This window comes from Bubalus kerabau, chromosome 1 (assembly GCF_029407905.1).
Source record: "Bubalus kerabau isolate K-KA32 ecotype Philippines breed swamp buffalo chromosome 1, PCC_UOA_SB_1v2, whole genome shotgun sequence".
Taxonomy (NCBI): Eukaryota; Metazoa; Chordata; class Mammalia; order Artiodactyla; family Bovidae; genus Bubalus; species Bubalus kerabau.
The window spans coordinates 114,058,653-114,074,541 of NC_073624.1; the positions used below are offsets into that span (position 1 = coordinate 114,058,653).

At 38.0% G+C, this 15,889-nt stretch overlaps 1 long non-coding RNA gene across 1 annotated transcript in view; it reads right to left on the bottom strand.

Annotated features, from left to right (window-relative positions):
• Positions 1-14,773, bottom strand: part of LOC129656474 (uncharacterized) — a 108,513-nt gene extending 93,740 nt beyond the window's left edge. The window contains exon 1 of the long non-coding RNA XR_008716356.1: positions 13,279-14,773. This is a non-coding gene — a long non-coding RNA (uncharacterized LOC129656474). The remainder of the gene's footprint in view (positions 1-13,278) is intronic.
• Between the last annotated feature and the right edge of the window lie 1,116 nt (positions 14,774-15,889).

The following is a 15,889-nucleotide window of genomic DNA, read 5'->3' on the forward strand; positions in this document are numbered from 1 at the left end:
ATAAGGCTTGTCATTTATCAGAAAGTAATCTATACCTCCTGACTCTGTCTTTTTCTATCATATTATTATTATTTCTTTGTAGGCATTCAGACCTAGTAGTCCCAATCTAGGAACCAAACTTACATAAAGGTGGATTAAGTCATCTGTTGATGGTATGATTTCTGGGTGAACAGGGCCCAGGGGCCCTAAAATATACTTCTCCTTCCTGCTCACTGGTGCCTGAAGGTAATTCCCTGGAGTGTCATTCTTTTCACTTATGGTTTCTTGGTCTCTGTTAACATGCAAACAGCCCTGGAAGCACAGAGATATGTATTTTGTACCTATGCGCATGATATTTTAGTATCTTTTTATGCCTGGGTTTCATTATTTAAGAATTAAGACTTTGAGGGGACTGGAAAGGTTTAGAGCAAGTAAATACCATAACACTGCTCTGTTTCAACAAAGTTATGTGCTGAAGTTTAGGATCTTGTTTCCTAGTGACATAATTTTTTATATATATAACTAGTCATTGTACTCACTGGCCACTAAATAACATAATTTAATTGAATGCAGAGAGAATTCCAGTAGGAAGCAAAAGCATTTTGCCATTTCCTTAAGCTGGAAAGCAAGCATTACATTCAGCTGCTAAATTGTGACAGACGTTTCTAGTGGCATATGGCTCTTTGGAAGGCTTCCCTGTTTGGGAAACTGGCAGTTCTGAAGTCACCCCTGGTTGGTCACATGGCTAGCTTGCTGATGGACTGTCTAAAGCTTCCAGCAGACTTTTAGAATCATCAAAACACATTTGATTCACACTGAATCTTTGGTGTCATTCTGTATAATGGAGTTACTTCCTTCTATCAGAACAAAAGTGCCCAAAAGCTTAGTGTGAGACCTAGATGAGTATTTTTCTTTTTAAATATCAGAGCCCTCCTCCCCAATTTCCATTAAGCATCAGATACCCAAATAGTCTTCCCTTACATGGAGGTATCAAGACAGATATCTGAACTCAGCTGGTAATAATTGGGCTGGAAACTACTTCCCTCCTGAATTATCTCATAGAAGAGCCTAAATAAACCTTTCTACTTCAGCCCAATTCACTTCAAGAGAAGAGCTTTTCACAGCTGTGTGGCTCATGAGGCCCTGGGGACTCAACTGCACAGTATGTTCAATTTCTCTGTGCAAAATCCATCTGAGAGAAAATTCTGGAAGTATAACAAGTCTTAATGATGTAAGATGTTTCTCAGAGGGTAATTTGTAAGCAGGTCAACATCCTTACCTTTGGAAACGAATGATGTCAATTCTCATTTGCACCAAATGTTTAGTTCATCATTTGCTTTATGGCTAAATATTGGGCTATAGTATTAAATCAATGAATAGGGTAGCAGTACACATAAAACAGTGTGGCAAATTTGTATTATTACAAATTACAAATATATGTACGATTTTGGGTTTTTTCCTTTTTAGAAGAAAAATTTTACTTTTTTTATATGCATTTTTCCCCCATAGAAGTTTAAACAGCTCGTAGTCCAAAGATAATTGGAAGTCACTAGCTCAGAACTTGTTGGTAAATTTTAGGCTAGATAAGTATTTGCAAATGAAGAGGTTCCAGTGGAAAGAGTTCCTTTGAAACCTCAGAAAAAATGAGGTTTTCTGGCTTTGTCACAATGTAAATTAACAATTTTGAATGAGTTCCATAACTTCATTAGACCTCTGTTTATTCATCCATCGGTTGGGTGTTAAAGTTGTTAACTCAGATTTCTTGGAAGGTTAAAATAAGATTAAAGAAGTAAAGATACTTTTAATTTGTTAAATGTCATTATCTTAAATGTACATTATGTATATTATACATCATTAGCAAATCACTTGATTATTTAATCAGTACATGACTAGTCCTAAACCTAGTTATGCCTCTCAGTCAGACCTCATCTGGATCTAGTCTATACATAAAAAAGGCATACCAAAATCTGCAATCAGAAAACCTGAGCTCTAGTTTCCAAAAGATTGACTTCCAGCCATGAGCCTTTATTCTTCTGAGCCTCAGTTTTTATCTCAAAAAAAGTATCATAATAATAGCACTTGTCTCCCAGGGGTATTATAAGGAATGAATGAGTTTTTGAGTTGGTGTATAAGCATATATACATTCAATATATTTTGTAATTTATGAAGTGTTAGTCTAATCATCATAATTATAAAACCACTTAAACTTTTATTTAAGTACCCACTCCTCACAATGTATTTCATGACATCATGGTGAGAGTATAATAGATATAAATCAACAAGAGCAGTTGAAAACAAAATTTAGCCTCCAGACAACCATATAGTGTATTTCATTCTCTGGCAATATTTTTAGTTTTCATTGTATTTTAAGCTTCTGAGTTTGAAAAATGAGAGCTAGTTCACATGAAATTTCAAAAGTACCCTGATCTTGAATAGTGGATAAGGCAATGGCACCCCACTCCATAGGTTTTATGCTTAAAATTCCATTCTGTAGAAAAACAGTTACAAAAAACCCACTTGAAATCAGTTGTTATGTTCGAGGAGATGATTTTCACTTGAAGCACATTGCTTAAATACTACCTCTGAGTAGTAGACAGATTGTAGATTAAAATTTTTAACCCTTCTATGGACAAATGCACATAAGAAAATGTCTCTAAGTTTTCAGATTAACTGTAAATCTTCAGTGGTTTACACATATGTTTAGCCATCCACATCCAGAAAATTTCTAGTTGTTTTTCTACAAGGTCAAGCTTAATGCTGGGTTTATAATGTAAATACTCTTTTTACAGCTTTATTAAGAAAGCGAAAAAGTAAACAAGACGCATCAATGACAATAAATGACAGAACAAAAAGTAGTTAATTTTGTTCTCCACATTTTCCAATTCCTCTATTTCCTGCCAGCGATCAAGTCCCTTTATTTTCTTGCCTCAAAGAATTTTACAGAACTGAAAACAGCATCATTTTAGAAGAAAAATTTTCTGTCCCTGATAGAAGTGTATACTCAGCCTAACAGGGGAGAGGGGCGAGGAGAGCTTCGGGCACATGGAAAATACTTTCCTTATCCTGCAGGTCACAGTGGAGAGGCACGCCTGCGCGGCCGTGCACAGCCCCAGGGATTCAGCGGGGACGACCACACTTGCAGCTGGAGAGGCAGAAGGCCAGGCTTGGGAAGGTCAGACCTTGGCAGAGACGTCAGGGCCAAGTCTTAAAATGTACTTTCTGCTACTGATGGCACATTTTCACCAAGACTCCTATGCTTTTACAGTTCCTGACAGGACACAGAACAAAAAAAGGAAAACCCACCACCAGAAGCAGCCTATTTTACACATAAATGATTCATCAATACATCAATATACAATATATATTACAGAATATATACTTCTTCTATTAAGAATTTGGGCTTTACATGTATCTCTAAACATATAGATACAGATATATTAATATATTTAAAGTATATTCAAATAAAATCTTTTGGAAGATGATTGGGAGATAACTCACAGTTCTAAAACCTGGTCAATAAAAGTATCAAAGACTTTTATTCCAAGTATCTTGTCTGGAGATGACTTGGACATGAAGATTTTGTTAAGTTCCTCGGTGATGCTGTTGTGTAACCAAGGTTGAGAGCTATAATTCTAGATATAACTGTGAGTTTACATGATATCACGAAGTACAGAGGAACATGGCAAATGACATCATGAAGATGAAATTAGAAACATCCTAAATGTAAGATGCTCTACAATCACGTTTCTAAGTGTGGCCTACACAGCTCTGGCACTAGATAGGAGGAAGCTTGTTAGAAATACAGACTCTCAGGCCTCGACCTAGACCTACTGACTCAGAATCTGCATTTTAACATGATTCTCATGTTATTCATAGGCACATTAATATCTGTTCATATGAATATAGCTCATACAAGCTAGCTGTTTAAATAGCACTTGCTCATTTAGGAATAATTGGGAAAATTTGAACTGAATGATGACATTAAGAAATCTGAGACATTGTAAGGTCTTATAAAAATAGAGAACATTTATCTTTCAGTGATACATAATAAGTTATTAATGGATTAAAGGTGATGAAGTTTAGGATTTGCATCAGAATAGTTCTTAAGGAGAGGAGGAAAACAGACAGGGTATAGATGAAAAGATTAGACATACTGGTAATGGGAGGTTCATAACATTATTCTCTTTGATTCCAAGTATTGCTTGAAGTTTTCCATTATAGAAAGTTTCTTTTATAAAGGATACTAAATGATTGCTCATGTTCTACAACAAAAAAAATTTTTTTATAAATACTAGTTTATCTGTAATGCAGCACCTGAGCAATGTATTGAAATTTTTGACTTAAGAATTATAGTTAAGTTTGTTTCCCTCCAAAATCTGTGCTTGTACTTCGTCCCGTCTCCATAATACTCAAAGGCCTGGCAGAACATGCTTCACACTCATTCCGTGTATACAAAGTGCCAAGCATTGTATTATGCTTTAGACTTTTACAGGAAGTCACAAGAAATGGAAAAGAAAAAATAAACATAAATACTATAATAATATTCATAATATAATAATGTAAGCAGAGTCTTAGGACAGGTAAGAGGAAATATTTTGGCCATGGACATACATACACATGTTTCAGAGAAGGAAAGGCATTTGGGAGGTTTCTCATTTGAGGGTTGATAGGTATTATTTCAGTATTCTTGCCTTGAGGACCCCATGAATAGTATGAAAAGGCAAAAAGATAGGACACTGAAAGATGAACTCCCCAGGTCAGTAGGTGCCCAATATGCTACTGGAGATCAGTGGAGAAAACATTCCAGAAAGAATGAAGAGACAGACCCAAAGCAAAAACAACACCCAGTTGTGGATGTTCTGACTGGTGATGGAAGCAAGGTCTGATGCTGTAAAGAGCAAATATTGCATAGGAACCTGGAATGTTAGGTTCATGAATCAAGACAAATTGGAAGTGGTCGAAGAGGAGATGGCTCAAGAGTGAATGTTGCCAATGCTTTGGCCACCTGATGCAAAGAACTGACTCATGTGAAAAGACCTTGATGCTGAGACAGATTGAGGACAAGAGGAGAAGGGTATAACAGAGGATGAGATGGTTGGATGGCATCACCGACTCAGTAGCCATGAGTTTGGGTAAACTCCAGGAATTGGCAATTGACAGGGAGGCCTGGCGTGCTGCAGTCCATGGGATCACAAGGAGTCGGACACGACTGAGCGAATGAGCTGAACTGAGGTATGATTTCCTAGATTACGGGATCAGTATGGACAGAAACAGGAAACTGTGAAAAATCCTGGAATACTCCTAGATGGTAGTAACCCAGTATGGAAGGAAAAAGGAACATGGCGGTGAAGTGCTTATAGATGATCATGAAGCGATGGGGGCCACGAGAGAACGGTCGATTTCAACTGCCTTACCCAGCACGCTAACTCATGCTTCAGCACAATGTGCAGTACCTAGTAAAAGAATGGGCGGCTGGATCCTGAGGCGAATAGGAACCAAGAGATATGTTCAATGTTGGTGGCATGTTTGTAGTTTTGGAAAAAATAGCAATGGCAACAGTGTAGACAACAGTCTAGACACATAAACAGCTGAAGAGTAGAACAGAAGGCTCCTCTAATAGCTTAAGGGAGTAACTGCTACCTCTTTACCTATGCTAAAGATAAAGAGGTAGCAGTATGGATGAGTGGACATCAGCTTTTAAGCATATTTCTGAACAGGAATTAGCAGGGCATGGTGACTGGATGGGACCATGACCAAAAGGAAACGGTAATTGATGACTTTATTTTAACCTGTAAGACTGGATTTACAATATACTTTACTGCAGCAAAGGAAAAGTACAAAAGCTTTTCCTTGAAAAAGGACTGATAAATTCTGTTTTGAACAAGTTAAGTCTGAGATGCCTGAGGTCAGCATTGGAATGATAAATCTGGAGCTATCTAAGGACTTCAGAAAACTTGCGTGGGAGGCCTTTGCATATAAAACAAATCATAATACTGAAAAGGTGATAGCTAAATTTCACTGAATTCTTTAGAGCTAGACACTCAATATATTTCATTTGGATGACAACTGAAGTCACAGGGGTGGATAGAAAATAAATCACTGAAGGAGAGGGGAAAAAGGAACTAAGACAGGACCTAGAATCTAAAATTCCTTGTCACTAACTGCAAACTCCATCATGATTCCTTTCCCATTTGATGCTTGCAAAACATTAGTTGTCTCCTTTCCCTGCATTCTCAGATCCCTCACTCTCCTTTTTCTATGAGACTATAACCCCTTCTAGACTATTGCCTCTTAACTTAATTGGGTTTCTTAGACCCATCTTTTAGCAATGGGTCTGAAAATTCCTAAGAATTCCTCCTTCCAGAATCCAAAGTGCATCATTTATTTTTATCCATTTCCAAATATTAAATGCTCACTATTGTAACAAAATGCCTAAGCACCGTGTGAGTTTATACCTTTATTTTATATTCAGCTATTTTAACAAGCCCTATTTAAATCCTTCCATATGGAGAAGAAATAGAGCAAAATTGAAATAAATTCCCTATTTTCATGAGGGGGAGATATTTATCATAAACATTAAGAATAAATAAGTGATGGTGGAAAGTGCTATGAAGAATCAAGCAGGATAGGGAAATGGAAAGTGGAATAGGTGTGGTGTATAATAAGAACGTGTGTAGCGGCGTGTGTGTGTGTATACAATTCTCGTTTGAAGAGGCTTATTAGAGCCATATTCTCTGGTAAGGAGCCTCTTTCTGGCTGCCTCTTATACCCACCTACTAACTGTTGGACATGGAACAGCAGACTGGTTCCAAATAGGAAAAGGAGTACGTCAAGGCTGTATATTATTACCCTGCTTATTTAACTTATATGCAGAGTACATCATGAGAAACGCTAGGCTGGAAAAAGCACAAGCTGGAACCAATTTTGCTGGGAGAAATACCATAACCTCAGATATGCAGATGACACCACCCTTATGGCAGAAAGTGAAGAGGAGCTAAAAAGCCTCTTGATGAAAGTGAAAGAGGAGAATGAAAAAGTTCGCTTAAAGCCCAACATTCAGAAAATGAAGATCATGGCATCTGGTCCCATCACTTTATGGGAAATAGATGGGGAAACAGTGGAAACAGTGTCAGACTTTATTTTTGGGGGCTCCAAAAATCACTGAAGATGGTGACTGCAGCCATCTGAATTTCAAAGACGCTTACTCCTTGGAAGGAAAGTTACGCCCAACCTAGATAGCATATTGAAAAGCAGAGACATTACTTTGCCAACAAAGGTCCATCTAGTCAAGGCTATGGTTTTTTCAGTGGTCATGTATGGATGTGAGACTTAGACTGTGAAGAAAGCTGAGCACCGAAGAACTGATGCTTTTGAACTGTGATGTTGGAGAAAACTCTTTGAGAGTCCCTTGCACTGCAAGGAGATCCAGCCAGCCCATCCTAAAGGAGACCAGTCCTGAGTGTTCATTGGAAGGACTGATGCTGAAGCTGAAACTCCAATTCTTCGGCCACCTCATGTGAAGCGATGACTCATTGGAAAAGACCTTGATGCTGGGAGGGATTGGGGGCAGGAGGAGAAGGGGACGACAGAGGATGAGATGGCTGGATGGCATCACCAACTTGATGGACATGAATTTGAGTAAACTCCGGGGTAGTTGGTGATGGACAGGGAGGCCTGGTGTGCTGCGATTCATGGGGTCGCAAAGAGTCAGACACGACTGAGGTACTGAACTGAACTGTTCACATTATAAAATGTCCAAAGGATATCTGGCACTACTTTCTCCATAATTTTGTCAATGTTAATAATTTGTGTGGATCCCTTTTTACCATTATGCCTAACATTATCAAAATTCAATTTTAAAATCTACTTTTACTCTGCAGAGTTCTGGGCCCCAACTATCAACCACATGAGAGAAGTTTTTACCTGGTAATTTTGTAAGTTCCTCAAATAGAAATGCAAAATGATTCTCTTTCCTGATTCAACTGTCTTTCTTCCAGTTTGCTTTTTAAATGACTACCACCATTTTCTGAGTCACTCAGGGTAAAGTCAAGTGCAATTCCCATTCTTTGTATTACATTTACTTTACATCAGTTTTCACATTTAAAAATTTTCTTCAGCTTCTCATCCAGTAACACCACTTACTCTTCATGTCTCTCTCTCTTCAGTTACTAAGTCTTGCAACCCCAAGGACTGTAGCTTGCCAGGCTCCTCTGTCCATGGGATTCTCCAGGCAACGATACTGGAGTGGGCTGCCATTTATGACAAAACACTACTCTGGGGCAGAGGCCGACTCCCAGGCAATGAAGGGCCTGGGGAGTCGCATGAAATCACATTCCCTTTATCCCATAAGCATCAAGGAGCCAGTGAAGGATCTGGATAGGGCATGGTCCATTATATGTTATGCTGAGAATACTCCAGAGGTAGTATTGACAGATTTAAGTTTGAGCATACGTATTATTTTCCAATTTCTCCTGCCGTTTCTGTCATTCTCATCATCAGGACTAACCACTGGTATAAACTTTGCTACTGGCATTTCATTAGTTCATCATTTTGATATTTGGCAAAACTAATACAATTATGTAAAGTTTAAAAATAAAATAAAATTTAAAAAGAAAAAAAAAAAAAAGATTCTGCTCTAAGTCCGCCCTCTTTATGAAAACTTCCTTAACAATCCTACATGGAAAAAAAAAAAACAACTCTCTTCCTCAGATGACTAATGTTTTCAGATTTTGTTTTCTACCCTCGTGGTGGTTATGACTACTCTTTTGTCTTATTTACTGATTTATGTGTTTAATCTTCCAAACTAGGTTATCATTTCATTAGACACAGGATTATTTCATATTCTCTCAAACTTAATTCAGTATTATGTTCATATGAGAGAGTCAAAGGATATTGGTACATTGGACTAATATTTATAAACCATAGCAAATTAAAGATAGTTCAAACAAGAGTCATATATAAAAATAATTATGTGAAAGCTAAAAATTAAAATTGTTATACTATTTAGACTTGTTCTAGATCAACTAACACTTCTACATGAGGTTCTCAAGAGAAAAATAACCATGGGGAGAAGTATTCACAGAATGTTTTTATTCCAAGCTGGCACTCCATCTTAAAATCTCAAAGCAATTCCCTAGTGAAACAGATTGGCACAGGTTAACTTGTTAGCCTTCTCGAAATAAAAACAGACAAACAGGGAGGGAATGCAAACGAGACAGAGCATTCCTGCCTAAAGTCGAGAGTAAACCTCCGAGAGCCATTCAATTTTGGAGGTGATATGGGAGTCAAAGAGTGTAGGGGAAGATGGGGAGGAGAGAAGAGGGAGGAAAAAAAGATACACAATAGAATAGCTCGGCTACTCAAGGGAAAAACAACTCCCTCTGTCCTTTTTTTCCTCATTATTCTTTTAGTAATTGCATTAAAAAAAAAAAGAGGGAAAAGAGATCATCCTCACACACACTGAATTTTTTACCCCTTTATTTGCAAAGTTCAACCAATTACCATAGTGGCCAATAAAATTTCAAGAGTTTGGTTCACAGCAGTGATTGCCTTTCTTGGGGCTGTGAGCCGGGAATATGATAGGAAGGGCTGCTCCTCTCCATTTGCCTCAGTGAACTCAGATTCTCCGCTTCCCCTTACCGTTGGGCGGGGGGCGGGGCTTCAGTTCTCTCATCCTTGAAGTTCTGGGTTTTCTAGGGTGAGACTCTTGATGGGCAATTTAGGGAGGCATTGGTCATGTGTCTAAATCTGTGTCCTTGTGGGCTTCACAGTAAATGAGTGAGAGTTCAAGGCACAAAATTCTCAGGTGGGTGTGAGGCTGAGCAGAGAGTGATTGCAGTGAGAGTCGTGTTTATTTAAGATTTGAGGAAGTAAAGGGAGAAAGTAGTCAGGACTTTGCATTATTGGTAGCTTGTCATTCTAGTATTCTTGGTGATGAGACAATCTGAATTTTTCTGGAAAAATGTGATCAATATTCGACAGTGGTATCTCAAAGTTCTGGATCAATTATGTCAACTCCAGGTTTTGCTTTAATCTGGCTTCACAGAGCTAAGGAATACAGATTAGTTACCTCGGACTCTACTGAAATATTTATGTTTTCAATTCTGACCCTCTTCCTAAATTTCTCAAACAGCAATTATACCAGCAAGTCTTTTACCAAAAAGGAATTTTATAAAGTTAATTGAAGTTTTACTAGGTAATCTTTATCCTGTTGCTTTTTTCTTCTCTATTAGAAATTTATAGCATTTGTGGAGAAATATCAGTACTATAAGAAAGTAGAAGTATTTCCACACACTCTTATGTTGAACTAATCTGGCCCCTATTAGCCTTAGGTTTGCTCAGAAGTCAAGCATCTGAGATATAGACGACATAAGAAAAGATAAGAAATGTATTTCCAAAGACAAAAATGTAAGACTGCTTTTCTTCTTTCAAGAAGCAGCTACTCAAGAACCCTTAAATTCTCTCCAATATCGTTGACCTTTAAAACTTCATTTCTTGGAAAAGACGTCTGCTTTGCAAATTTAAGAAAACCATTTGGGGATGTGTGGGAGGGGAGTGACACATCAGGGCTTCTCTTACAGGCCTCAGTGCAGTGGGTTCCAGGCTCCGTGAGAAAGGGAGTCCTTCCCTTCCTTCTCCATCCAGATGGTTTCCTTTTTAAGGATGAGAAAATCATTTTTGCTTTACCATTGGCTAACAGTAGAATTTATTGTAACACATTACCTGCTCCAGGTAGGGTGGGAAGAAGAGAGTGCCTGTGACAGGCTCTCCGGTGACATCCCATTCAAAGCAGAGGCCCACAGAGCACTGAGTAAACTGGATGTGTTGCGAGAACCATCCGTGATGGGAAGTGGAAAGTACCAAGACCAAGCACGGCTCATGGGGCTTCCTGAGAAATCTCATAGTCACAGCACTTACAAGAAGTGTTTCTGATATATAAAGAATGCATACAGCTCAACAGAAAAAACACAAGTCAATTTAAAAAATGATACTATCTGAACAGACATTTTTTCCAAAGAAGGCACACAGATGGCTGAGAGGTACATGAAAAGATGCTCAATATTACTAATCAAGGAAATACAAATTTAAAACCATAACACAATAATCTGACACGTGTCAGGTTAACTTTTACCCATCTGAGTACACAAAAATCAGTCTATGGTTTTAGAAGTGGATCAGGAATAATCATGGCCGAGTCCCACACTCAAGCAGCAAACACATATGACAGGAAACCATTATCAAACTATCTTTATATAATGATTACCTTAGGTTCTGGCTCAAGATGGTGAGGTAAAGAGGTCTCGAACTCACCTCTTCCCATGGTTACACTAAATGTACAGTTACATATGGAAAACTATCCTATGGAGCGGGGGAGAAAATCTAAGATATTCACAGAGCAAATCCATATCTGGCCAAAGAGAAAAAAGCTCAAATACATGGAAGTAGTTAGAAAAGGCTGAGACCTTAATCATACCAAAAGCGCCACCACCCAGCATTGCCAGGCAGAGTCAGGAAGGAACTCAAACCTGAAGCTTCTACCTGAGGACAAATGGCTTCATCCCACACATTAAGCACCTCAACTTTTAGGATCTTCCCCTGAGAGGTAAACCCCCAAAACATCTAGCGTGTAAACCAATAGGGCTCATGCCCATGAGACTAATGGGGCTGTGGTGAATGAGAAACAATTTGTAAAGGGCTTCCACAGGGACCTCACTGGCCCTAGGGCCCGGGACAGATGATGCTGTTTGAAAAGGGTCCAGATTTTATGAGAAAGAGGCTCATTTGTTATGTATGATGATGGATGTTTACTAGACTTGTGGTGACTGCTTCACAATCGCTTCACAGTATATACATTTAATCATTATAGTTGCACACCAGAAACTAATTTAGCATTATGTCAATTATAACTCAATTTAAAAAAGCTGGGCCTGAGCAACACAGAGTAAATGCAGAGTCATCTACTGAGACAGAAACAACCTGGAGAGGAACGGGGAGGATGTGACTAAGGCTTCTTTTTTGAGATGCCTGCTAGACATCAAAAGCGGTAGGTAAATGAGGCCAAGCTTAAAGAATAGGTCAGAGACAGTTATAAGTTTTGGACCCATTTTCTTTGTGATAACATTTTAGAGTCATGGGGTAAATGTTATCACCCAGGGAGTGAGCATGATAAAGTATATACAGACATCTCTTTTAAGGACTTTTGCTGCAAGAAAAGCTTTCAGAAAAGTAGCTGCCTACGCACATTCATAGAACACCTGTAATGTGTGATGACCTGTACATAATTATATAGGTCTCAGGCGATGGGAAAAGCCATTATTTAAAATGTGGTAAAAAGCTTTTTCTCTTAAGGAATATAATATCCAAGGCCAGCATCCCCAGCTCTAGTTTTCCTCCAATTACATCACACAGTGTTCTAAACAAAATTAATAGTTTCCAGTTCAGAATGATCTCTGACAAGAAGATTCTAAGACAACCTCTCTCAGTCGATCACTAAGATATCCATAAAGTCAGTTTTTTTTAAAAAAGATTCACAGCTTTGGAAACCAAGACTGTCAGAAAACATAACAGAATGTAAGAGGAATCAGCACAAATTATTACTTAAATTGAACAACAGCAGGGAAAACTCAGAGCACAGCTCAATTTTACTCCGAGTTAAAATTAAATATAAAATGGAGATCAAACTTGAGAATGCCATGAACAGACAGAACCATGTAAGTCACATAAGGAAAATGAAAATCTAGCTTATTTCATGAACATAAGGAAAACTTAATTTAGGTTATTTCTTATAAATGCCCCTGAAAATCATAAAATAAATTGAAGTCACCTTCCCACAAAATGATATGAGATAATCACTGTGAACCAATCCCTTATTGTCTGGAAAACCCCCATTGTAATAACCAATCATTATAAATATCCAACAACTACCACATTTTCACTTTATAGTCCATCCTGTAACTTCATGCCCCCAAGGTTCACATACTTTTCATGTTTGGAGGCTCCCAGTTTACTAACTATTCTTATATGTACCATAAACTCTTATTTCATACTATTTATTGATGTGGTAGTTTAAATTTTGCTATCTCTGGACTTTTTCTGACAATAGATAATTTAATAAAATATATTTCTTCTGATTTCTAGATAAAAATGGCACAATAACAACAGATATTTACTTTTGCTCCCTCATGAATTCTTACTGAAACTACAGGATGGACTTAAAGACTTAAGACCAAAAGGAAGAGGAGAAGACAGACCACACACAATTTTTAAAAAGATAATGTAAAGAGAAAAGAGTCAACTTACTCATTGGACTCCAGCATCCTGGCTCTCAAAGCAACTGCAGGGAAGGCTGAGAAATAGGCCAATTTATACTACAGATAGTCTTAAGTATTGGCGGCACCTGATGCTCTGACATAGCAGTGTTTGTGCCTTATCCCATTCTCCACTTGGTGCAGTTGGATGCTTTTACTGCTTCCATCCTGTAAGAGAGAAGATTCGTTCTCTGAAAACAGTTAAACAGACATTCTTCAGACCAGGGAAAGTTAGGCACAGTTTAAGGTAGAAATACTATACTAACAACAAGTGAATTAAATGAATGTTTACATGCAGAATACTGAGTTCCCATCAACTGTCTACATATGAGAACGAAAACTGGAAACTCTTAGATGAAAACTTGGGTGTAAATCTTCAAACCTTCAAAACGTGGGAGTAAATCTTCATAACTTTTCATGAAGTGTAAAACTTCATAACTTCATAATTAGGTAGTGACTTCATAGGTATGACATCAAATACACAAGATCTGTTAAATCTCTTTTTTGAACCATCTAGTTTACTGAGTTGACTTTTCTTCTAGGGCCTGGGCCTAGATTGTTATAGTTTCCACATTTTATTTATTCTTCACCTTTTTTCAGTCTCAGAATTACTTCCTCTTACCATCATGCTACATCCTCCTATATATTCAAATGCAACCCAACCTTCTACCTCATGCAGTTTCTTCTTTAATCAAAACTATTTATTGATCACATGGCTTGTGTAATTCATTGTTCTATACTAGGGAATAGCACCAATGAGTAAGATACTGTCTCTGCCTCCAAGAAGCATAAAGCTTGTCAAGAAAGAATTAACTATGACAGTGTAAACAGTGAAGAAGAAAGACAGCAACCAACATTCATGGACCACCTGTATCTGCTAGGCGCATTTTGGGTTCCAGACAACCCTGTGAAATCAAGTTTTTTACCCTTACACTAGGAGAAGTGGACGTTTAGAGAGATTAGATAACTTGATCACACAGCTAGCAACTCATCCCCAACAGTCCGTGTGAGCCCAAAGCTTCCCATTATACCGTGATGAGATGAAAACGTCACCCAGCAAACATGCCTCTTTCAATTCCCTACCATATTTTGTTCTGTGCCATATATATGGCATTTATCATGCACTGGATTAATGATTATTTCTTATATTTACTCAGAAAATAATTGCTTGAATACCTGCAAACTTCTTGACATTGGACCAGGTGCTAAGAAATACAACATGATAAAATCCTTGCCTTCAAGATACTCCCAGTCTAGTGTGAGAGGAAGATAGCTAGTGCGACATTTACTGGTATATTGAGGATTCCGTTCGAGTGATGGTCCTGCTTTGAAATGTCAAAAGCCTCTGTCACCTCCTATCTCCGTACTGGTTCACCCTCTACAGAACCTAATCCTTCTTGGCATGGCTACTTTGGGGCTTCTTTGGAGAAGATTAGGTAGGGGTACCCAACTTTGCTTTAAGGTATCAGAGAAGGTTTACTTTGTGGGGGATTATTTAAACAAAATTTTAAAAGATGACTAAAAGAACTCAAGATAACAAGGAATGAAATTGTATTTCAGGGAGAAGCAGAATCACAGGTAAGCACAATTATGAGATGGTAGAACATGAAATTCAGAATCTGCTCAGGGGAAGAGGTAAGAAATGGGACTGGAAACGTAATCACAATCATTATTCTGGGTAGCTTTAAGAAACTGATATCTTCGCCCCAAACAAGAACACTTACATCAGGAGCCTGGCAGGGCCAGGCGAGAGGGGCTCGGTGAGGAGAAAAGACGCGGCACTGGACTTAAAAAAAAAAAAATTCACCAGAGTGATTCTGATGAGCATTCATGGTTGAGAATCAGTGCTGCAGGCAAAGGGCAAACAAGTAAGTTGAGGAAACAGAAGGCATGACCACATTTGTGCTTAGGCAAAGCATTCTGAAGACAGTGCAAAAAATAAACTGAAGGGTGTATAGTAGGAGATAACAGATGCAGTAAGAATTTGTTATAATAGTCCACACAAGAGATGATCAGCCCTTAACATGACTGCATGCCTTTTGGCCTTTATGTTAAAGAGACTGCAAGCATGTTATCTGATGGTTTCCTGTCACACTGGTTTCCTCAATGACTTTTTGACTAGTGCAGTGTAGATAACATAGTAATATTTGTTGAATCAAAGCATTTCATAACAAAACAAAGGTTAACACTGATGAAAAAATAAAATAAAAATTATCTTTTGAAAAATGTATTTCATGGAACTTCCCTGTCAGTCCAGTGGTTAAGATTTCACCTTCCATTGCAAGGGTTGTGGGTCTGATCCCTGGTCAGGGAGCTAAGCTCCCACACGCCTTGCAGCCAAAACATAAAACGGAAGCAGTGTTGTAACAAACGCAATAAAGACTTTAAAAATGGTTCATGTCAAAAAAAATCTTAAAAAAATTAAAGTGTCTTTCATGACCATAACACATAATATAATGCATGCTCTTCCAAAAACCATGAAAAAGGCATGCCAATACCAACAAGAGAATTAAAATGAATCTTTGGTCTACCTCTTTAAGATATGCATTTTGGTTAGTTCCTCTTCTCTGGTTACTAGTCACATAGTTGATATTATTTTCTAT